The sequence below is a fragment of the Rattus norvegicus genome, chromosome 17, assembly GCF_021556685.1.
Source record: "Rattus norvegicus strain SHRSP/BbbUtx chromosome 17, alternate assembly SHRSP_T2T, whole genome shotgun sequence".
Lineage (NCBI taxonomy): Eukaryota > Metazoa > Chordata > Mammalia > Rodentia > Muridae > Rattus > Rattus norvegicus.
The window spans coordinates 87,367,085-87,391,066 of NC_141550.1; the positions used below are offsets into that span (position 1 = coordinate 87,367,085).

Below are 23,982 nucleotides of genomic sequence, written 5' to 3' on the forward strand. Positions count from 1 at the left end.
AAAACAAAATGGCTGGGCGAATTGCTCCGAAGTTGAGAACGTATACTGGTTTTGCAGAGAACCTGAATTCAGTTCCCAGCACCTATATCAGATAACTCACAATCACCTGTAACTCCAGTCCCTTGGGATCTAAATCCCTTGTCTAGCATCCGTGGGCCCTTGAGTTCAGATACACACACACACACACACACACACACACACACACACACACAGGCCATGGGGAGGGAGAGAAAGACACATATGAATTTTAAAGTGTTCATCTAATAAAATCTTCCCTGTGGTAGCATGATTTTCTGGGGACACAAATCAAAAGTAGAATCAGGCACAGTATCAAGAGACCTAGTCTTGTATAAGATCAACCTCAACAACAACAGGGAGAAAGCTGGGTAAATACTTTCACATTTTCAAGAAAGAGTTGTTTCAGGGTAGAGTCATCATGTGGCAGTCATCTGGTAACAATGTCTAGGTGTTCATCTAAATAGGAATAGTGTTTTCTAAGAACTCAGAGACATCTTTAAGCTTTCCAAGTTCTCAAAAGTCTGGGGGTTTGCCTTTGAAGCAATTGAGGGCCTGTGAGATGGCTCAAAAGGTAAAGGTGCTTGCTGACCAGCCTAATGGACTATGTTCAATCCCGGGACCCACACAGTGGGAGTAGAGAATCAGAACCTACAGGTTGTCTTCTGATCACACATACGCACTGTGATGGTTTGTATATGCTCAGCCCAGGGAGTGGCACTATTAGCAAGTGTGACCTTGTTGGAGTAGGTGTGTCACTGTGGGCATAGGCTGAAGACCCTCATCCCAGCTGCCTGGACGTGAGTGTTCTTGTTAGCAGCCTTCAGATGAAGATGTAGAACTCTCAGCTCCTCCTGCACCATGCCCGCCTGGATGCTGCCACGCTCTCACCTTGATGATGATGGACTGAACCTCTGTAACTGTAAGCCAGCCCCAATTAAATGCTCTTTATAAGACTTGACTTGGTCATGGTGTCTTTTCACAGCAGTAAACCCTAGCTGAGATGTGCACCGTGGTTCTCTCTCTCTCTCTCTCTCTCTCTCTCTCTCTCTCTCTCTCTCTCAGTGTGTCTTTCTATCATGCACACAAACACACACAGATACACACACACAAATGTTTGATGATGATGATGGTGATGATAAAGATGATGGTGATGGTGATGGTGATGGTGATGGCGATGCTGAAGACTGAGCCTGAGGGAAGCTCAGGGGGAAGGCACTTGCCTAGTGTGCATAACACTCTGGATTTCACCTTCAACACCATTTTTAAGAGAAGAGTAAGAAAAGGACTGGTGATTTCTTCTACAGTATTTGGTAGGTGGCTGAGGAGCTAACTACGGTACCACAAGCACCTCTGGGGTTGCTTTCGGCCAGTTCAACCTACCAAGCAAAACAAAGAGTCCAGTTCCTTTAACTGCATAGGAAAGTCCAGGCCAGAGCACACTCAGGTCTGAAATCCCTTCCATGGCTCCAGCAGCATTAGTGCCATTTCATCAAAACTACACACCCCAGACTCATTCCTAGGACAGATTCTCACTGCCCAGGAAATGCTTCTCAGGGCACACATCTTGCTTCCCGAATAATGTTACACGGCTTTAGTAATTCTGATGAGCCTCATCTCTTGTCTTAAGTTGCCTAGGCTGGTTACCTCCACTACCCAGTTTCAGTCCAGCATGCCTTGGTGAGATGGCAATTATAATACACTTCACTTGGGGTGTCTCTAACAAGCACGCTGTAACCTTGGCCTACTGCGAGCTTGCTGGAGAGCTTACTCTTCACTAAAATGTCAGGGAATGGTCATTTGAGGAGATGGAATTCTTTCCTCTGGGATCTAGTCACCTGCTGATGATGGGGGGTTGAAGGGGGGACAGGTTCTACAATCCTATCCTACCCCTCCTTCATGTCCCAGCCACTGTCACACTCCCACCAGAGTCACCCAGCTCCAGCCAGGCTTGCTGGAAAGACCTGTCTGCAAGATCCCTAAGTCAAGAAACTCTGGGGTATTATTCCCCTTAAAAGTGAGGGTATCCTTAATCTTTCCTCCCACTGTGTGCCTTCTGTCCCCAGAAGAGAAAGAATTGACTCGTGCAGGCTGTACTGCTGCACAAGTGTATATGCATTGAGAGAAAGGTTCAGACGCAGAGACAATAGCAAAATATTGGGGAAAAAAAAGAGAAAGAAGAAAGGAGGGGGGTGAGGAAGGGAATGGGGGAGGGAGGGAGGGAGGAAGGGAATGGGGGAGGGAGGGAGGAAGGGAATGGGGGAGGGAGAGAGGGAGGGAGGGATCAGTAATCACTATCTTTAGTCCAGTGCATTCAATACACAGGAACTGAACAGACTGATACAGTGACCGTAACCGACAATCACACTATAGCAAGCAATTTCTAAGTCTGAATCAGCCAAGTTACAGACTCTTGGAAACTAATTTGACAAGTTAAGCTATATTTCTGGCTTTTCAATTTGCTTTACTCAGGGAATGCTGATAGTTTAGGGTAAACACACACACACACACACACACACACACACACATACACACACACACACACACACCACACACACACACACAGTCAAGAATATCATTTGTTTTGCCAGAAAAATAAAAAATAAAAATACAGTCACTATGAGGCAGGGTAGAGCTTACCTTTATTCCCAGCACTGGGGAGGCAGAAGTGGGAGGATCTCTGAGTTGGAGGATAGCCTGGTCTATGTAGACAAGGCTACACAGAAAGACTTGGTTTCAAAAAACAAAGTAGCATTACGTTTGATACACTAAATATAAAAACGGCATTCAATATTATCCTCAAATCTTATTTTATTTGTTTTTTTTCTTTTGAACTTTTAAAAATTTATGATAAACCATTTAAGGTTAAAATAGGACATAATATATAATTTCTGGCTCTGCTGGCTTATAACAAGTAAGCAAAACTACGAGGTGAGAAAAAAAGTATTTACAAGAGTTAAACCTCCTTAAAAAGAAGAGAGAGGTTTGTTTTCAAACAGAATTGGGAGGGAGAAAACTGTCTACAAACTGTCATATGCTGAGCAGTCATCGAAGTGAGCCCCACCTTCTGGGTGTCCATGCCCAGGTGTCTTGTTTCTTCTTTGCTAGCTTCTTGGATTTGTGAAAAGATAAATTCTTCCCGGGCTTAAGTATGTTTCATTTTCTTTCATGAGTTTGTCTCCTGGTGTGCATCCTAGCATGACTCCCAGTTTTACGGTTCGTGTCTGAAAGATGAGGGTATCCTCCTATCAAAGTTCACAGGCTGCTTGCACAGAGAGAAGCAGGAGGTCAGCCGGGAGCCCCCCACGAACTCTGCCAGTTCACGACAGGGTTGTGTCCTAGACTCTGATTCCCAGGCAGCTCTTCCCCCTGCAAGATGAGATGTTTTGAGATCCAACACATCAACACTGCATTAACACCATCATAGCTGACAATTCTACTTTCACACTGTGAAAATGTGCTCAGAGTTGTCAAAAGACAAAATCTAGTTGGAGCATCGTACTTAACTGGTTGTCTTTGGGAGTCTAGATGTAAGCAAACTCTTCTGTATTAACAGAACCTGGGCCGCGGAGACAGCTCTGTCAGTGACCTGCTCACTCTATCCAAGCATCCACAGTTTAATTAATCATTTACTTATTTTCAGGTTTTGTGCATTGGCAATCTGTCTGTGTGTGTGTCTGTGCGATGATGGTGTCAGATCTTGGTGTAACAGACAGTTATGAGCTGCCATTGTGGGTGCTGAGATTTGAACCTGTGTCCTATAGGAAAAGCAGCCAGCGCCTTCAACAGCTGAGCCATCTCTCCAGACCACAGCACCCACACTTTAAAACCAGGTCAGATGCTCTTGCTTGGGTGACAAGTGGATCCAAGGGCTAGTTGAACAGTCTAGTCCAATAGAGAGATGGTATCTCGAAATATTTAATAAAGAGGAGGAGGAGAGGAAGAGGAGGGGGAATAGAGGAGAAGAAGAAATGGCTTAGTTGGGCTAGAGAGATGGTTCAGGGGTTAAGAGCACTATCTGCTCTTCAAAGGTCCTGAGTTCAATTCCCAGCAACTACATGGTGGCTCACAACCATCTGAAATGAGATCTGATGTCCCCTTCTGGTGTGTCTGCAGACAGCTACAGTGTACTTATATATAATACATCTTTTTTTAAAAAGAAAAAGAAATGGCTTGGTTGAGGGAGCTTGGGGGGAAGCTTACGAAAGCAGAACAGAAAGCTGATTGGTTGTTCAAAATGTTTGTCCTTACAAGGCAGGGGCAGAGGAACAGATCAATAGAAAGTAACTGATTGGCCAGGTGGTGGTGGTGCATGACTTCAATCCCAGCACTCAGGAGGCAGAAGCAGGTGGACATGAGTTCGAGGCCAGCCAGGTCTGCAGAGTGAGTTCCAGGACAGGCAGTGCTACACACAGAAACCCCGTCTCAAAAATCTTTAGGGAAAAAAAAAAAAACCAAGTGACTGATCAGCTGACAAGGATTAAGACAGGGAACTTCATTATCATCCTGACTGAAACTGGCCTGTTTGTCCCTCATTCTTTTGACTTCTCAGAGGGACAGGTAAACAGTTCCACTTTGGCATGGACTCTCAGCATGAACAGTTGCAATCTGGGTTGGTCTGTTCAGCCTAGCAGAAGCTCAGACAAAGTAGTGTTTTCCTGTCACTGTCACACAGCAGTGCTTTCTTACTTCTCATTGCTGTGGTCACAAGGAGCCGCTTGCTAGAGGCTGGACAGAAAGAGCAGCACAGAGAGGCTTCTTCAGATCTAGAGGTCCATCCTCAGCAGGAAGTTCTGCTCCTCCAGTTAGTAACCAAGCTGCAGGGTGCTGAGCCAGTATGGAAGGCACAAAACAGCAATTAGCAAGTACGAAGCCTGTGGTATTTTGTAAAATAAAATTGTGTTTTTAACATTGTACTTGGTTGCTTTTATTCTTTTTATTAATTTATTTATTTATGTATTTTGTGTGTATGGGTACTTTGCCTGCATGTACATCTGCACACGAGAAGACAGAATCAGACAGTTGTGAGCTGCCGTGGGGGTGCTGGGAAATTGAACTCAGGGCCTTTGGAAGAGCAGTGAGTGCTCTTAACCACTGAGCCAACTCTCCAGCCCCAATTGCTTTTATTCTTTATTAACAGTTTGGTTGTAAAATAATGGGTTTCCTTGCAACATTTTCAGACATATACATCACTACACCATGCTTCTCTCCTTCCTTCCCCCGGTCTCCTTCTTCCTTTTGCTTTGGTGTCAGCATGTGTGTGTTTGGACATATACACTCCTTCCACCTCCCACGAGGTCCTTCTACTGTCAAGAGATATAGGTAGGTAGGTAGATAGATAGATAGATAGATAGATAGATAGATAGATAGATATAAAGAGATAGGGAGAGAGGAGATAGATAGATAGATAGATAGATAGATAGATAGATAGATAGATAGATAGATAGATAGATAGATAGATGGATGGATGGATGGATGGATGGATGGATAGATAGATAGATAGATAGATAGATAGATAGATAGATAGATAGATATAGAGAGATAGGGAGAGAGGAGATAGATAGATAGATAGAGAGATAGAGAGATAGAGAGATAGATATAGAGAGATAGGGAGAGAGGAGATAGAGATAGAGAGAGAGAGAGATATGGTAGGGAGAGGGGAGAGAGGAGAGAGATAGGGAGAGAGGAGAGAGATAGAGATAGATAGATAGATAGATAGATAGATAGATAGATAGATAGATAGATATAGGGAGAGAGGAGAGAGATAGAGAGAGGAGAGAGATAGAGAGAGGAGAGAGATAGGGAGATAGGGAGAGAGGAGAGAGAGAAAGAGGAGAGAGAGAGAGATAGGGAAAGAGGGAGAGAGGAGAGAGATAGAGGATAGATAGATAGATAGATAGATAGATAGATAGATAGATAGATAGATATAAGGAGATAGGGAGAGGAGAGAGAGATAGGGAGATAGGGAGAGAGGAGAGAGATAGAGATAGATAGATACACACACAGACAGATATAGATACACACACACACACACACACACACACACACACACACAGTCACTATGGAAACCAGGTTGGCCTCAAACTCACAGAGGTGCATCTGCCTCTGCCTCCTGAATGCTGGAGCTAAGGTGTGCGCCTTCATGCCTGGCCTCTTGTCACATGCATTGAAGTCTAGATTCTGAATATGAGGGAAACATAATAAAGCACTTGCTAGTTGTCTTTCTGAGTTGGGTTTATTTCACTTAACATGATGATCTTCTGTTTCCTGTACATGACGTGATTTGTCTCTTCCAGACACTGAATAAAAGCCCATCGTGTACACAAGCCACATCTTCTTTACAGACCGCGATTCCAGTTTTCTTGTATATTCCAGTCCTTGAATTGACCTGTGTCAACTAAGCCATGACCTGTTGGATCAGCTGAAGGATAAAAACTAGAGCAAATTGGGGGGAGGGGGGACCGACGCTGGGGCACTAGTCCTGCAGGTCGGCTTGTATTGATGGGGGATTTGGAGCATCTGAAGATAGTAAATGGTCTGTATGGTTTTTCAAGCCAGGACTGGGCAAAGAACAGACTTGTCGGAACAGCTTTATCTATGAAAGCTGCAAGCCGAGTCACAGGCAGAGCAGCGGTAACCTGAGTGGTCACAGGCCGAGCAGTAGCATTAAGCAAAGGTGTTAAGCAAAGGTGAGGGGCAGGATGAGAAGAGGGGAGAGAGAGGATCGGTAAAGCCTGACTTATCCCTGTCTTGGGAAGTCAGGCACGCTCTTCTTGGTGGCGGCGCTGTGAGAGTGTTTCTTATCTTTGAAGAGCCGCAAAGCCCTTTAACCCTTGCTTTTTCACCCATGAACACCTGAGGGAATAGACGATCCGGCTGCTCGATAAGTCGCTGCACTGCCACACTCTGGTGAGTCCCCATTTGGAGCTCGCTCCAGGGAAATGTCTATCGCGAGTGAGATTAAATTCGCCGTAGACATTCATTCAAGTTGACCAACCAGGGGCCAGGATTGAAACCCAGTGGTGGAGTACGTGCTTAGCGTGCAGGAGGTCCTAGATTGGCTACACAACTTGAAGAAGGATGCTCAGATCGAAGAAGGATGCTCAGATCGTGCCGAAAAGGAATTTACCAGTCTGCCAACCCTCGAGATCAAGTGGGATCAAGTTCCTTTGTCTGCAGCTCTGCGGAGTGATTTGTGGTTAATATTACCATTAACTAACAATGCACGCTGTGTCTTTACAGCCTCCATGAACAAAAGGTCCAGGAAAGAGGCTGGGCCTGCAAAGAGTGACAGGCTGACTGGAGCTTCGGTGACTGTGAGGAGGTTGACAAGTTGCAGGTTCAGAGGCCAATCATCAATTACTAAAGTTACCAATCACCCTGGGCTATCCTCAGCCTCTTTGGATGGCTACTTACTGTCCACCTCTGCATGTAGCCTGATGTCCCCGTGACTCTTAGGCAAATCTCTGAGATGTATAAACAGACCCCTGTTTCACCAACTCAAAAGTAAGAATGTCTTCAGGAGCTTAGGAGGCCCGGAGCAGAGGTTTCCTACTACGCTCTCACCCGGTAATACCCACCAACATATTTGAAAAGTCTCTTGATCAAAAACGTCTCTTGTTCTGTTACAATATAAACTTCATAAAATTGTTACCACGTTGGGACATAGAGTTGGAGATAAACTAAATCTGAGTTCCATGGCTAGGTCAATCACATTTGCATCTAAGACAAACTCTCTGACCCTCCTGGGATTGGAGCTGGGTTTAGTTTGTTGGTTGCTTGTTTGGTTTGGTTTGGTTTGGTTTGGTTTTTGGTTTGGGAATTGTTTTTGTTTGTTTGGTTTTGTTTTTCAAGACGTGGTTCCTCTATGTAGCCCTGACTGTCCTGGAACTCATTCTGTAGACCATGCTGGCTTCAGACTCCCAGAGTCCTGCCTCTGCCTCCCAAGCCCTGAGATTAAAGTTGTGCATCTCCACTGCCCAGAAAGAGAGTTGGGCTTTGTTTGGTAATGTTATTAAGGGGGGTGGGGAGCCTTTCAGGGGGAGCCTGGTTACAGAAATAGGTCACTAAGGGTGGGCTTTTGAAGGTTAGAGCCTGGCTTTGGTGCTCTCGCTGTAATGTGAAGAGCATTTACCACAAGCTCCAAATCCCATCAATGCTACCAACCCTTCCCCGCTGAGGTGGACTTAATCCTTTGGAACCATGACCCCAAATACCCCTTTTCTGCTCTTAACTTGTTTCTAACAGAAATTTTTGACTACAGTGACTACACAAATAAATAAAATGTATAAAGAGTGCTTTTTTATTAAGACAGTATGTTTCTCTTCAGAAGAAATAGAGGTCTTTTCTTGTGTCATTAAAACATCATAAATTGGCTTTATATGTGGAATCTTGTGTCTAGAGCTGGACAACTCGGGTTCTGTAGAGCCGGTCTCTTTTCAAAGGCATGCTTTCTACCCAGTGTTTCTGATATCCTTGGGTTGTTTAGCTTGGTTTGGTTTGGGCTTTTTTTGAGACAGGGTTTCTCTGTGTGGCCCTGGCTGTCCTGAAATTTGTTCTGTAGGCTGGCCTCACATTCATAGGAATCCACCTGCCTCTGCCTCCTGAGTGCTGGGATTGAGGGCATGCACCACCACCACCCAGCTTGATAGTCTTGTTTTATATGACTTTAAATGGCTGGATCAAAGCAATTGAATTTGAAACAAGTTCGAAATCGATTCCTTTATAGATAAATTTGTCTCTCTTGGCTTCAGATTCAGAACAACACAGGGTCTCATCTGACCCCTACAGGCTTATTTTTCAACTGAGAAGTTTCTAATTTCAACAAAAATCATTTTCCAACCTAACAATGTGGGTGGGGATGAACAACAAGATATGTAGACCTCATCCTCATTCTGTAATGGGAACCCAGTTCCTGGTCCAAGTTCTGCACAAGACATGGGAAGTCGGGAATGCTATTTCCCCACCATTGAACTTCTCTCCTTTCCATAGAGACAGAGTTCTACACTGGTGTGACTAAAGACCCAGAAAGTTCCCCAGGGCCCTTCACAGTAGATCTGAGTCCCTTCAGAGTGAGGTCAGCATTTTCTGAAGTGTTGACATCCGTCTACTGAGAACAGTCTTCATTGCCTCAGTACATAAAGGAGGAAAATGTGATTTTAATCTTTAACTAAGAGGATTATTATAAAAACCATCAATCTGGGGCTGGGCTCAGCAGGTAAGAATGTTTGCTATGTAAACATGAGAGCCTGATCTCAAATCTCTAGAACATATGTGGGAAGCCAGACAGAGTCGCATGCATGCCTTCAACCCCAATGCTGTATGCCCTAGGCAGTAGGGACCAAGGATTGCTGAGGCTTGCTGACCTCCAACCTAGCTCCAGGTCCAGTAAGAGACCCTGGGTCAAGGGAATAATGCCAAGAGTAATGGAGCAAGACACCAAACATTCCTCTTACCTGGGAACACATATATGCATATACACGTGCACACACACATACACACACACACATACACACACACACACACACACACACACACACACACACACACACACACACACACACACACTGGGAGGGACTGACAGTCATAGCAAAGGATAATTGTCAGTCCCAGCCCAGTGTACACACCTTAAGTCCCAGCACTCCAGGCACAGGCAGGCAGATCTCTTAGGTGGAGGTCAATGAGATCTACAGAGCAAGTTCTAGGACAGCCAGGACTACACAGAGAAAACCTGTCTCCAAAAAACAAAAATAAAAATTAATTATTATTATTATTATTATTATTATTATTATTATATAGATAAACTCTTCAATTCTCTATCCTTCCCTTTCCTCTCCTTCCTCTGTCAAACTCTTGAATGTAACAAATATTCCCTCCTCAACTTTATATCCATTTTTATTCTCAAATTCACTTCTACTGTTTTGTATATGGGTTTCTCAACATTTTACAATTTCTACTGTCTTCCCGTTATGGCGTATAAAAGTAGCTTTTACCCATCACCGTCTTCGCCTCCCCATTCCTCAGGCATCCACATCATTCTATAACAAGTTTTGATTAAATCAGTATGTCATACTACTTTTTTTCTTCCACAGTCCACATGTCAGGCAAGCGCCCTCCAGTGAGCTGTACCCTCACTGCTCTTCTGCTTCTTGCTTTGAGAGACTCTCCCTAAGTGTACAGGCTGACCTCTTGCAGCCCAGCCTGGGAAGTTCTGGGATTTCTAATCCTCCTGCTTCGACCTGTCAAATAGACAGGATTACAGGCCTGTGCCACCAGGCCCAGTTACATTTCCATCGTTTGGAGTGTAGAAATAGAGATCTGTCTCACAGCCAAGTAGTATCCTGTGGTTACATTTCCTCTCTTAAATCTCATCTCTGTTGACTAAGATTATGGGTTTCCCCACCTAGAAGAATAAGTGGTCTCAATATAGCAATAAAGATCAGTTATCAAAAAAAAAAACGAAGTCAGTTTTTGGCACTTCTGGGTTTGTGGTTGGAAAGTTTGTATCCACTCTATCTATTTTAGAGATTTTTTTTTAAAAGTGAGGTTTTAAGAAAATAAACACCTTGCCTAAATTCACACAGCTTTTAGGTGGTAGGTCTAGAATTAAGGTTGAAGGTCTACACTCTTAATAACTGCCTTTCTCGTGGAGATCACGCCAACACCCAGGTTATAGTTTTCCAAGGAACCAATCTCATGCAATAGAATCTGGGTACCTTTGAACCAGTAGTTCTCAAACTTCAGTTGGCATAGGCTTGCTCAGACTGCTGCCTGGGCCTCATACCCACACCTTCCTTAGGTCAGAGGAAGGTCAAAGAGTTTGTGTTTACCACCAGCTCAGAGGCTAGGTGCTGTGTGAGCCACTAGTCGGTGCTCTTCTTTGAGGGACACTCACCTCATCAAACAAGAACTCCCACCAACCCTTCCAACTTGGCCAGAGTCATTGAATCCTGACAGGGAAGAAGAACATGTGAAACCTTAGGCAGTCCCTACCTCCCGCCATTCATTCCTCCAAAGAAATGAACTGACTCAGCCATGCGGCCAGAGGGAGGGAGGAGTAGAAAGATTGTTCTGCCTTGTGTAGAGCTTGGGTTTAGTTTGAGAACAGGCTGAGAGGCTTAGAGAAACCCATTCTAACCCAGAGTGCCATCATTAATGTCAGAAGGTTGCCGGTTTCTTCAGGAAAACTGTCACATAAAGCTAGTATAATGGGCATCTCATCATCTAGGGGTTCACTGAGCTCGTTCCCTGGTACAAAGTTCTGAGTACCCATAAAAACAGAAAACATAGCAACAGGGAAGAGGAAAGCATCAGATTTGTCTTTTAGGGATGAGAGCGGCTCAGAGCTAATCCCCTACCTCCATTGGTCCTGTTTAGATGAGAGAGAGAGAGAGAGAGAGAGAGAGTTTGAGCTCAAAGGGCCCCTTTTCTTCTTAGAGTCTCTTCTGGGAACAAGAAGTCAGCTTCCCACAGGTGTCCCACAATGTTCTCTTTTGTCCACAGTCTTTGCTTGCGATCATTCACTGCAATGACTCGCTGGTCTGGTATGAGGCCTCTGGCTTCTGCTTCTCTCTCTCTCTCTCTACTGGAACCTACAGTTTCCATGAGCTATTTTTCCCTCTGTTGTAGAGGGTGGAGGTCGTAAGAGCAGAGGACTAGTATGAGGGAAGGGGAGGGGAGAGGAGTGGGAATGGGGTACAGGATGTGAAGTTCACAAAGAACCAATAAAAAGTTAAGAAGAAGATGAAGAGGAGGAGGAGGAGCCTGCTCTCACTTTCCTAGTCTGTCTCTAACTCTTCTTCTCTAGACCTCCATCAAAGACATTAAACAAAAAGCCTGGTGTCTGGAGGGTGGCCATCAAGTTACAGAGGGCTGCAAAATGGCCATTGTAAAACTGAAGAGCAAGTTAGCAAAGAGGGGTATCATCTCAGGAGGGGAAACAAAGAGCAGTACCATTTCAGGAGTAGATGCTCTGAGTAAAGGCCTCTGAGTAGAGCCCTTACCAACACAAGTTCACTACTAAAGGTTACCTATCTCATGCACTACTTACAAGGAGGTAGCCATTTACCCTGCTCACACTTCCTCACCTCTCAGCTGTGTTAGGAGTGATCTTCCATTAGCAGAGCCTTCTGTCAGAGAAGGAAAGAATCAGATGTCCGGTTGCTGAAACCAAAACCCTATTTCATATCTTCTCATATGGAATTTAGATTTAAAACTACACTGAGGCCCTGGCTGTGGGAGAAAGAAGAGAAATTAAACAAGCTTTCTCCAAGCAAGATCTATATTTATGTTTTTATTAGATTTTTTAAAGGATTTATTTATCTTTATTTTATGTACAGTGCTGTGTTTTCGGCACGTATGTCTGCGTGAGGATGTTGGATTCCATACAGCTGGAGTTACAGACAGCGGTGAGCTGCCCTGTGGGTGCTGGGAATTGAACCGATTACCCCTTAAAGAACAGCCAGTGCTCTTAACCACCGAGCCGTGTCTGGAGCCCCGCCCACTTCTCTTTGGATTTTGAAAATCTCGTTTTATACATATGAGTGCTTTGATTGTGTGTATGTACACACGTGTGCGCACCTGATGGCTACAGAGGCCAGAAGAGAGCATCAGCTCCCCTGGAACTCCGACAAGGGATGGTTGTGAGCCGCCATGGGGGTGTTGGGAATGTTCTGGTGTCTCATACAAATGATACAAACAACACTTTTGTGTTTGCCTACTTACGCTTAGCATGTCTTCAAGGTTTGTTCACGTTATAACACTTTGAGTTGTTTTTTTTCATTCCTGCCTAAATAGGTGTCTCTCAACAGAAGGCACATAAAAGACCAACAGATTTATGAAAATGCACGAAACCACAAATTATCAGACAGAAGCAAGTTAGAACTGAAGTGAGGCACTACCTCACACTGTTAAGGTGTTTGTCATCAGACAGAAGGGGGCAGGTGTGGAGGAGGATGTGGAAAAGGACAACTCTGCCCTCTTCCTAGACGTGTAAACTGGTGCTGCCGCTATAGAGACTGCACAGTCTCCACCCAAAACTAATCCAGGATTGGGTGTGGCTCAGTGGGAGAGTGCTTACACCGCATACACAAGGCCCTGAGTTCAATCCACAGCACAGTTAAAAACTCAAAAGGAAGGGTGAGCAAGATGGTTCTGTGAGTAAAAGCACTTGCTACACAAGTCAAATAACCCAGATTAGTCCCTGAAAACACAGTGGGGTAAGGAGAAGACGGACTGTACAAAGCTGTTCTCTGGCCTACACACACACACACACACACACACACACACACACACACACACACATATACATACATACAAACACACTACATACATGCACACATACCATGTATACACACATATAGACACATACCACGTACATACACACACATACATACACACACCACATACACACACACATACAAATACATACCTCACATACAAACACACATAACATAGCACATACACACAACATGTACACACCATGTGTACATACCATGTACACACACCACGTACATACACACCATGCACACCATAATAATTTTAACTGAAAACAGAATTACCATAAAAATATATCTATATATATTTCTGGGTGTATTCTTTATTAACATGAAATGAAGACAACATATTAAAGAGAGTGGCACTCACTCCATTTTTTACTGAAGCACGATTCACAATGAATACAGATTTAATCAAATGATGAATGGACAGATACCTTGATAATTAATACATGAATAATGAAATTTTATTTTTTTTAAAAAATTAGGGTGTATTTTTTTAAAAAAATTAGAGGACCCTAATATATGCAATGACATGGACAAACCTGAAGAGTGACACATTAAGTAAAATAAGCAAAACACAGAAAGTTCTTTCATGGTCTTACATAATCTGAAAGGGGGGGAGATAGCTTGAGGGCCCTAGGCCAAATCCCCAGAACCCACATAAGCCAGGCATGCAGCCATGTCCCTATAATCCTGGACCTCCTCAGACGTTAAACCAGACAGGAGAATCCAAATTCTGTTGATACAAAGAACCAACAGAACCAAAAGTTGGTTCTTTGAGAAAATCAACAAGATAGATAAACCAGACTAACCAGAAGACACAGAGAGTGTGTCCAAATTAACAAAATCAGAAATGAAAAGGGAGACATAACAACAGAATCAGAGGAAATTAAAAAAATCATCAGATCCGACTACAAAAGCCTATATTAGACAAAACTTGGAACTCTGGAGGAAATGGACAATTTCCTAGACAGATACCAGGTACAGAAGTTAAATCAGGAACGGATAAACCATTTAAACAACCCCATAACTCCTAAAGAAATAGAAGCAGTCATTTAAAGTCTCCCAACCAAAAAGAGCCCAGGTCCAGATGGGTTCAGTGCAGAATTCTATCAGACCTTCACAGAAGACTTCATACCAATACTATCCAAACTATTCCACAAAATTGAAACAGATGGATCACTACTGAATTCCTTCTATGAAGCCACAATTACTCTTATACCTAAACCACACAAAGACCCAACAAAGAAAGAGAATTTGGACCAATTTCCCTTATGAATATTGACGCAAAAATACTCAATAAAATTCTTGCAAACCAAATCCAAGAGCACATCAAAACAATCATCCGCCATGATCAAGTAGGCTTCATCCCAGGCATGCAGGGATGGTTTAATATATGGAAAACCATCAACGTGATCCATTATATAAACAAACTGAAAGAACAAAACCACATGATCATCTCATTAGATGCTGAGAAAGCATTTGACAAAATTCAACACCCCTTCATGATAAAAGTCCTGGAAAGAACAGGAATTCAAGGCCCATACCTAAACATAGTAAAAGGCATATACAGCAAACCAGTAGCTAACATTAGACTAAATGGAGAGAAACTTGAAGCAATCCCACTAAAATCCTGGACTAGACAAGGCTGCCCACTCTCTCCCTACTTATTCAATATAGTTCTTGAAGTACTAGCCAGAGCAATCAGACAACCAAAAAAGATCAAAGGGATACAGATTGGAAAGGAAGAAGTCAAAATATCATTATTTGCAGATGATATGATAGTATATTTAAGTGATCCCAAAAGTTCCACCAGAGAACTACTAAACCTGATAAACAACTTCAGCAAAGTGGCTGGGTATAAAATTAACTCAAATAAATCAGTAACCTTCCTCTACACAAAAGAGAAACAAGCCGAGAAAGAAATTAGGGAAATGACACACTTCATAATAGTCCCAAATGATATAAAATACCTCGGTGTGACTTTAACCAAGCAAGTGAAAGATCTATGTGATAAGAACTTCAAGCCTCTGAAGAAAGAAATTGAGGAAGATCTCAGAAGATGGAAAGATCTCCCGTGCTCATGGATTGGCAGAATTAATAGAGTAAAAATGGCCATTTTACCAAAAGTGATCTACAGATTCAATGCAATCCCCATCAAAATTCCAACCCAATTCTTCATAGAGTTAGGCAGAACAATTTGCAAATTCATCTGGAATAACAAAAACCCAGGATAGCTAAAACTATCCTCAAAAATAAAAGGACTTCCAGGGGAATCACTATCCCTGAACTCAAGCAGTATTACAGAGCAATAGTGATAAAAAAAAACAAAAAACAAAAAACAAAAACTGTATGGTATTGGTACAGAGACAGGCAGATAGATAGACCAGTGGAATAGAATTGAAGACCCAGAAATGAACCCACACACCTACGGTCACTTGATTTTTGACAAAGGAGCCAAGAACATCCAATGGAAAAAAGATAGCATTTTCAGCAAATGGTGCTGGTTCAACTGGAGGTCAACATGTAGAAGAATGCAGATCGATCCATTCTTATCACCCTGTACAAAGCTTAAGTCCAAGTGGATCAATGACCTCCACATCAAACCAGATACACTCAAACTAATAGAAGAAAAAGTGGGGAAGAATCTCGAACACATGGGCACTGGAGGAAATTTCCTGAACAAAACACCAATGGCTTATGCTCTAAGATCAAGAATCGACAAATGGGATCTCATAAAACTACAAAGCTCTGTAAGGCAAAGGACACTGTTGTTAGGACAAAACAGCAATCAACAGATTGGGAAAAGATCTTTACCAATCCTAGATGCCCTTCAACAGAGGAATGGATACAGAAAATGTGGTACATCTACACAATGAAATACTACTCAGCTATCAAGAACAAAGCCTTGGGGTTGGGGATTTAGCTCAGTGGTAGAGCGCTTGCCTAGCAAGTGCAAGACCCTGGGTTCGGTCCCCAGCTCCAAAAAATAGAAAAAAGAAAAAAAAAAGAACAAAGCCTTTATGAAATTCATAGTCAAATGAATGGAACTGGAAAATATCATCCTGAGTGAGGTAACCCAATCACAGAAAAACACACATGGTATGCACTCATTGATAAGTGGATATTAGCCCAAATGCTTGAATTACCCTAGATGCACAGAAGACATGAAACTCAAGAAGGATGACCAAAATTCGAATGCTTCGCTCCTTCTTTAAAAGGGGAACAAGAGGGGGAAAGGGAGAGGAGGGAATGGGGGCTTATGGACAGGAAACCTGTAAGGGTAATTACCTTTGAAATGTAAGTAAAGAAATCTAATAAAAAAAATTTTTTAAATCAAAAAAAAAAAAAAACCGGGGGGAACAAGAATACCCTTAGGAGGGAACAGGGAGGCAAAGTTTAGAACAGAGGCAGAAGGAATGCCCATTCAGAGCCTGCCCCACATGTGGCCCATACATATACAGCCACCAAACTAGATAAGATGGATGAAGCAAAGAAGTGCAGGCCGACAGGAACCAGATATAGATCTCCCCTGAGAGACACAGCCAGAATACAGCAATTACATAGGCGAATGCCAGCAGCAAACCACTGAACTGAGAATAGGTCCCCCGTTGAAGGAATCAGAGAAAGAACTGGAAGAGCTTGAAGGGGCTCGAGACCCCATATGTACAACAATGTCAAGCAACCAGAGCTTCCAGGGACTAAGCCACTACCTAAAGACTATACATGGACTGACCCTGGGCTCCAACCTCATGGGTAGCAATGAATATGCTAGTAAGAGCACCAGTGGAAGGGGAAGCCCTTAGCCCTCCAGGGCTGGACCCCCAGTGAATGGGATTATTGGGGAGGAGGGTGGTAATGGGGGAGGGGAACACCCATACAGAATGGGAGAGGGAGGGGTTGGGAGGATGTTGGCCTGGAAACTGGGAAAGGGAATAACCTTTGACATGTAAATAAGAAATACCCAATTTAATAACGATGGGAAAAAAATTTAAAAAATGCATTCATGCTGGGCAGTGGAGACACATGCCTTTATCCCTAGTATTCCAGGGGCAGAGGCAGGTGAATCTCTATAAGTTCAAGGCCAGCCTTGTCTACCAAGCGAGTCCTAGGCTAGCCAGAGCTGCACAGAGAACTCCCAGTCTTGAGAAACAAAAGCTAACAAACAAACAAACCAAAACAAAACAAAGTACATTGGCAGACGTGGCACACTTTTAATCCCAGCACTCAGGAGGCAGAGGCAGGCGGATCTCTGTGAGTGAAGGTCTGGCCTGGTTTACCTAGTGAATTCTAGGACAGCCAGAGTTACACAGAAAAACCCTGTCTTGAAGGGTGGGGCTGCGGGGCTGCCTTCATAGATTTCTTTAAGAGCTAACAGAATTCTGTAGGATAGAAACTCGTCTGCGTATACTTACAGTGTCCGAACTCCAGCTCCAGGGGACTTGGTGTTCTCTTCTGGCCTCTACAGGCGCCACATACATGCAGACAAAACTAATACATATAGATCTAGAAAAAAGCTCTTAAAAACATAAATTAAATGTAACTACTATGATGCAGGAATTGCATTTTAATTTAATTCAAATGTAAATAACCGTATGTGACTAATGCTATCATATTAGGGAGTCCAATGCCTAGATTTCCCGTTTTGTTTTGTTTTCAGAAAATAAAATATTTATGCCACGCTCTTTTTGTGTGAAAGCCTTCAAGAACCTTACATTAATACTATATTGTTAGTTTAGGTTTAGATATAAAAATTACAAAGTGTCTTACAGAAATCCTACTATCATACTTCAGGTCAAGCAGTGCTGGTAGTGAAGGCTCGCCATCCCTTTTTTGTTTTTCTGCATGTCCAGTTCTTTTATTTGCTAATCCAATTTTCAACACTTTAAAATCTTTTTAAAATACAATATGCTTCTTTAAGGAATAACGAGTCCGAGTCTGTTTATCCTTCTCTTCTTTTTTTGGTGAAGAAGAAACTCAAAGTTGGGAAGAACACACTTCTCTTCAATTTCAGTTGGTTTAAAGATTTGTTTTTATTTTGAGTCTGTTTCACGGGTTAAGTGCATAATATGTGTGCAGTACCCACAGAGACCAGAAGAGGGCATCGATTCCCGTGAACTGGAGTTAGAGATGATTGAGGACCTCCCTGTTTGTTCTAGAAACCAAGTGTTCACTGAGCCATCGTCTCTCCAGCCCTTTGAGTCGGTTTTGGTTTTTTTGTTTTTATGTTCATTTCTCCTTTTCCTTTCCCATTGCATGATCCCTCAAACCGTGTCACTTTGCCTTGGAAGCTATACCTCCTTGGTTGTGCCAATTTGGCTGTCTCTGTTTTGTTTTGGGATGGTAGCCAGATTCACAGTGACAAGGCCACCTGAATGGTTGATAACATTACCACCGGGATTCAAATATTCAAATTTGAAAATGTAACTTGTTTGTTACGAGTAATACTTTTATCCCTCTCATGGACTTCCCTGTTTTTTTGTTGTTGTTGTTGTTGTTGTTGTTGTTGTTGTTTTGTTTTGTTTTGTTTTGTTTTTTGTACTTGTGTTCAGATTCAGGAAAGACTATTTAACCTGCTATTGTTAGGGATATATTTCGTGGTAGAGCCAGCCTCTCATGCTCAAGGCCCTGGGTTAAATGCGCAGCACTAGAAATAAACAAACACCCTTTGTAGTTATGCAGTGTCTCTGCCTCTTGAGAGTAAATAGCCAATTTCAGTAAAGTCTTTTCCTTCAACACTGTTGAAATATTTCCTTCACAAAGGTAGTAGGTTTAAAAAAACAAACGTCTCCAAAATTTTATCTAGGATCTGTAAACAGGACCCTATTTGTAAATAGGGCCTTTTCAAGGTTTGTGAGACCTTGCTATAGTCTGAATGTTTGTACACACACACACACACACACACACACACACACACACACACACATTTTGAGGAGTTATATACTAACGTCATTGTAATCAGATTTGGAGGTAGGACCATGGGAAGAGGACTGAATCATGAGGATAAATAGGATTATTGCCCTTAAAAAAGAGGCCCATGTAAGCTTCTTTTGCCTCTGTTCTGTATGAGTGCACACAGAAAAGATGGCCATCTATGAAGCAGAGAGGAGACTCCCAGCCTCTTGGACTTCTAGCCTCTAGAACTTAGGCAGGTTTCTGTTGACTGTAGTCACGCTACTCCTGTCATTTCTTTGTAACATCCCTACCAGACAGAAACAGACCTCAGGACAAGGCACAAGGTACAAGCCTGCTGGGTGTTGAACTTCCTCTCTCCCCATACCAGCCCCACACGCCAGCTGCCAGTCCAAGGATGGAAGCCAGAGCCACGGCATCTGGGTCCTTCATCTCTCTTCATCTGGGACTGACAGCTCCTCTCCCCAAAAGTACGTCACCGCCTGAGCTCCAGGAAAATCTTCAGCCTGTGATTCACCAACGGTAGCTTAAGAACCAAGAGGCTACTTCCTCTGCTCCAAAGTCTGGCTGCCACAGTCTTACTGTGGGCACCAAACATTAAACATTGATTCTTCCTTCGTTGCTGTTACCCCACACACACACCTTAATCCTCCCCCATGGCAATTAAATGCCCCGAGCAGAATCAGCAAAAAGTCACATAAGCACGAAGGGCAAACAGGACAAGCAGGAGCACACTGATGGATTAAACAGATCAATAAATAAATAATGGATGTAATGATAGATAGATAGACAGACAAGCAGACATAATTAGGTAGGTAGGCAGATACCCAGATAATCTATATAATATTAAGGTAATTTATCTGGGGATACTGTAATTTTTATTGAGAGTTTTTTTTTTTTAAATTTGAGTCACAGGCCAGCAAGACAGCTGAGGTACCTGCTGTTAACAGTGGAAGGAGAGACTCACGTCCGCTAATCTGATCTCTGATCTCCACTTAGGCTGTGGCAACATACACATGCTGTGCCTACACATACAATATTGGTAAATTTAAATTCATACCAGGAAATGAGCTTTACGAAGTTGTCATTGAGAGCAATGCCAGCCCCAGCATCAAAGGTGGAAGAGTGGGAGTTGCTGTTGAAGTCGCAGGAGACAACCTGGTCCTCAGTGTAGCCCAGGATGCCCTTGAGTGGGCCCTCGGACGCCTGCTTCACCACCTTCTTGATGTCATCATTCTTGGCAGGTTTCTCCAGGCTGCAGGTCAGATCCACAGCGGATACAATGGGGATAGGAACACAGAAGGCCATGCCAGTGAGCTTCCCGTTCAGCTCTGGGATGACCTTGCCCACAGCCTTGGCAGCACCAGTGGATGCAGGGATGATGTTGTGGCCTGCCCCATGGCCATCACACCACAGCTTTCCAGAGGGGCCATCCACAGTCTTCTGAGTGGTAGTGACAGCATGGACTGTGGTCATGAGTCCTTCCATGATGCCAAAGTTGTCATGGATGACCTTGGCGGGGGGGGGGGGGGGGGGGGGGGGCTGGCCAAGCAGTTGGTGGTGCAGGATGCATTGCTGACAATCTTGAGTGAGTTGTCATATTTCTCGTGGTTCACACCCATCACAAACATGGGGACATCAGTTGAAGGGGCAGAGATGATGACCCTTTTGGCTCCACCCTTTAGGTGAGCCCCAGCCTTCTCCATGGTGGTGAAGACTCCAGTAGACTCCACGTCATACTCAGCACCAGCATCACCCCATTTGATGTTAGCAGGATCTCACTCCCACTCTTCCTCCTTTGATGCTGGGGATGGCATTGCTCTCAATGACAACTTCGTAAACCTCATTTCCTGGTATGACAATGAATACGGCGACAGCAACAGGGTGGTGGAACTCATGGCCTACATGGCCTCCAAGGAGTAAGAAACCCTGGACCGGGTTGGAGATTTAGCTCAGTGGTAGAGCGCTTGCCTAGGAAGCGCAAGGCCCTGGGTTCGGTCCCCAGCTCCGAAAAAAAGAACCCAAAAAAAAAAAAAAAAAAAGAAACCCTGGACCACCCACCCCAGCCCAGCAAGGATACTGAGAGCAAGAGAGAGGCCCTCAGTTGCTGAGGAGTCCCCGTCCCAACTCAGTCCCCAACACTGAGGATCTCCCTCACAATTCCATCCCAGACCCCATAATAGCAGGAGGGACCTGGGGAGCCCTCCCTTCTCTCTTGAATATCGTCAATAAAGCTCACTGCACAAAAAAAAAAAAAAAAAAAAAAAAAGAAGAAGAAGAAGAAAAAGAAGAAAAAGAAAAAACCCACACAATCTTTTAAATCAAATTATGCCAAATTCCAATGTTTTTATTCTCTTTTGAGGCAGACTATGACTATGTAGCTTGGGATAAACTTGACGTTGTAACACTTCTGCCTCAGTCTCCCAATCTGACTGGGGATTACAGTCAGATACCTCACAGCTGCCTCTGAATGGTGACTATTACAAGAAGGTTTCCTGAAATTCTAAAAATGAATTGGCTCTTAAATAAAAACCTCTCATGAGTGTCAATACGTGCCAGTGAAGGAAGTCATTGGGGGTGTATGTGTGTTTGTGGGTACATTTACACATGTATATGCATTATGTGATGGTTTGTATATGCTCAGCCCACAGAGTGGCACTGTTAGGAGGTGTGGCCCTGTTGGAGTAGGTGTGTCCCTGTGGGTGTGGGCTTTAAGACCCTCACCCTAGCTGCCTGGAAGTCAGTCTTCCATTAGCAGCCTTCAGATGAAGATATAGAACTCTTAGCTATGCCTGCTTAGATGCTGCCCTGCTCTCACCTTGATGATGATGGACTGAACCTCTGAACCTGTAAGCCAGCCCCAATGAAATGTTGTCCTTCCAAGACTTGTCTTGGTCGTGGTATCTGTTCTCAGCAGTGAACCCTAAGACATGTTATGTCTATATGTGGAGGTCAGAGGTCAGTACTGGATATTTTCCTCAGTTACTCTCTACTTTAATGAGAAACTTTGTGGTTTCTCATTAAAGTCACCAGAGCTCTCCAACGTGGCTGGGGAAGCAAGGTGGCTAGGATGGCTGACCAGTAAACCCAAGCGATCCACCTGTCTCTCCTCCCCAGCAACGGAATTAGATGTCCACACTGCCACGGACAGCTTTTGCATGGTTGCTAGGAATCAAACGCAGATCTTTCCGATCATGCAGCAAGGATTTTTCCAACTGAGCCGTTTACTCAGCCCTGTCATGTCATTTATATCCCTCTAAATGTATGGCAGCGGACTATTTAAAGACTCCACTGATTATCCATAGTCATTATTGATAGATGTAATGTTTACATGTCTTCTGATAATATAGATGGGTTTCTAAGCCAACTGGACTTCCTCGTGTATTAATCTTCAAAGGAATCTTTCATCCACAGAGCCTGCCTGTTCTGTTAAGAGAGTTAACCAGGGGCTGCTTTAGACACAACCTCTAGGATGGCACAGACCAAATCAACAGAGGTGTCCAACGTCTGTGAAGGAGGGGACCTGGGATCCCCTGTAGCTGCATACAATAGGAACCCCAGGAAGGACTTCACACAAATGTTCCTGACTGCAGCCCCATGGCTGGACCTTACTTCTTCAGGGACTGCAGCTTAATCTGAATACCAGGACTACTTATTCTGAACAGGCAATGACCCACTCTGTGGCTGACTGAGGTCAGCGTTTGATGGCGTACCTCATAGCTTACACAGTGTGCCGTGGTATAACCGCACAGTGCCAATGGCACTGGAGGTCTCTACCCAGACACTCGTAATAAGACAGCCTACCAGACTCTGCCACCCCACTCCCAACCACCAGCTTGACACTGATGGCGACTCCCCTAGAACGCCAGGCCGGGCCATTCTAGGCCACTCTGGAAATCCAGGCAAGAGATTGGCACTCATGGGCACTGGTATAACTTATGAGAGACACAAACAGGAATTAGAACAGGAACATCATGTTCAAAGGCCAAATAGGAGAATCAGCTGACTCTGTTGGGAGCAGAAAAAAGCCCGATAGAGCTGGGTAGAGATACTGAATCTGAGAGGAGATAAAAATGGGTAAGCTAAGACAGCCGGAATCGTGCAAGCTGAGCCAAAACGCAGTCGGAGTGCGAAGGCTCCTGGACATTGCATACTGTGCAGTTTCACACTGTGCGCTACGGCAGGAGATCCCTGGGTGAGCATGTGAGGGCATGTCGGAAGAACATTAAATAAGGAGGAGAAACACACTTTGGTGTGAGCAGCACCCTCCCATCATGCTAGGAGGACCCTCGAATAAAACAGAAGAAAAGGGAAAACACGGTGTATGTGTTCTGTCCCTCCTCCCTCCCTCCCTCCCTCATCTCCAGCTGCCATGATGACCTGAGCCTCTGAAACTGTGGACCCAAACAGTGCCTTTATCTCTTACATTCTCTTTGTTCAGCCATTTTGTGATAGCAGTGGAAAGTCCTTGATCCCTAAACCAAACAGCCCTTGTTTTTGTTTCGTTTCATTTTTTCTTTGCCGCATTGATTTCAAGAGTTCGACTCAAGGGTAGGAGCAGGGACCTGCGGTGGAACGAGAAGATTTGTGACTTTGGTTTGATGTTTGCGGGGAGGGACACGCCTTTGCTCTCGGTCTCTGAGCACGGCTGGGAATGTATGCCACCCAAAAGGCAACTGTCAACCCCTCAAACCCAAGAGCAGAGCCAACCTTGCGATAAATGACAGACTGCAGGAGGCCAAGCTTCAGCGAGAGAGCAAGCCAGGTTTTCTTGACT

At 44.0% G+C, this 23,982-nt stretch overlaps 1 pseudogene; it reads right to left on the reverse strand.

Moving 5' to 3' along the window:
- Positions 1-19,633: 19,633 nt before the first annotated feature.
- LOC148000301 (glyceraldehyde-3-phosphate dehydrogenase pseudogene) lies at positions 19,634-23,418 on the reverse strand (annotated as a pseudogene).
- Between the last annotated feature and the right edge of the window lie 564 nt (positions 23,419-23,982).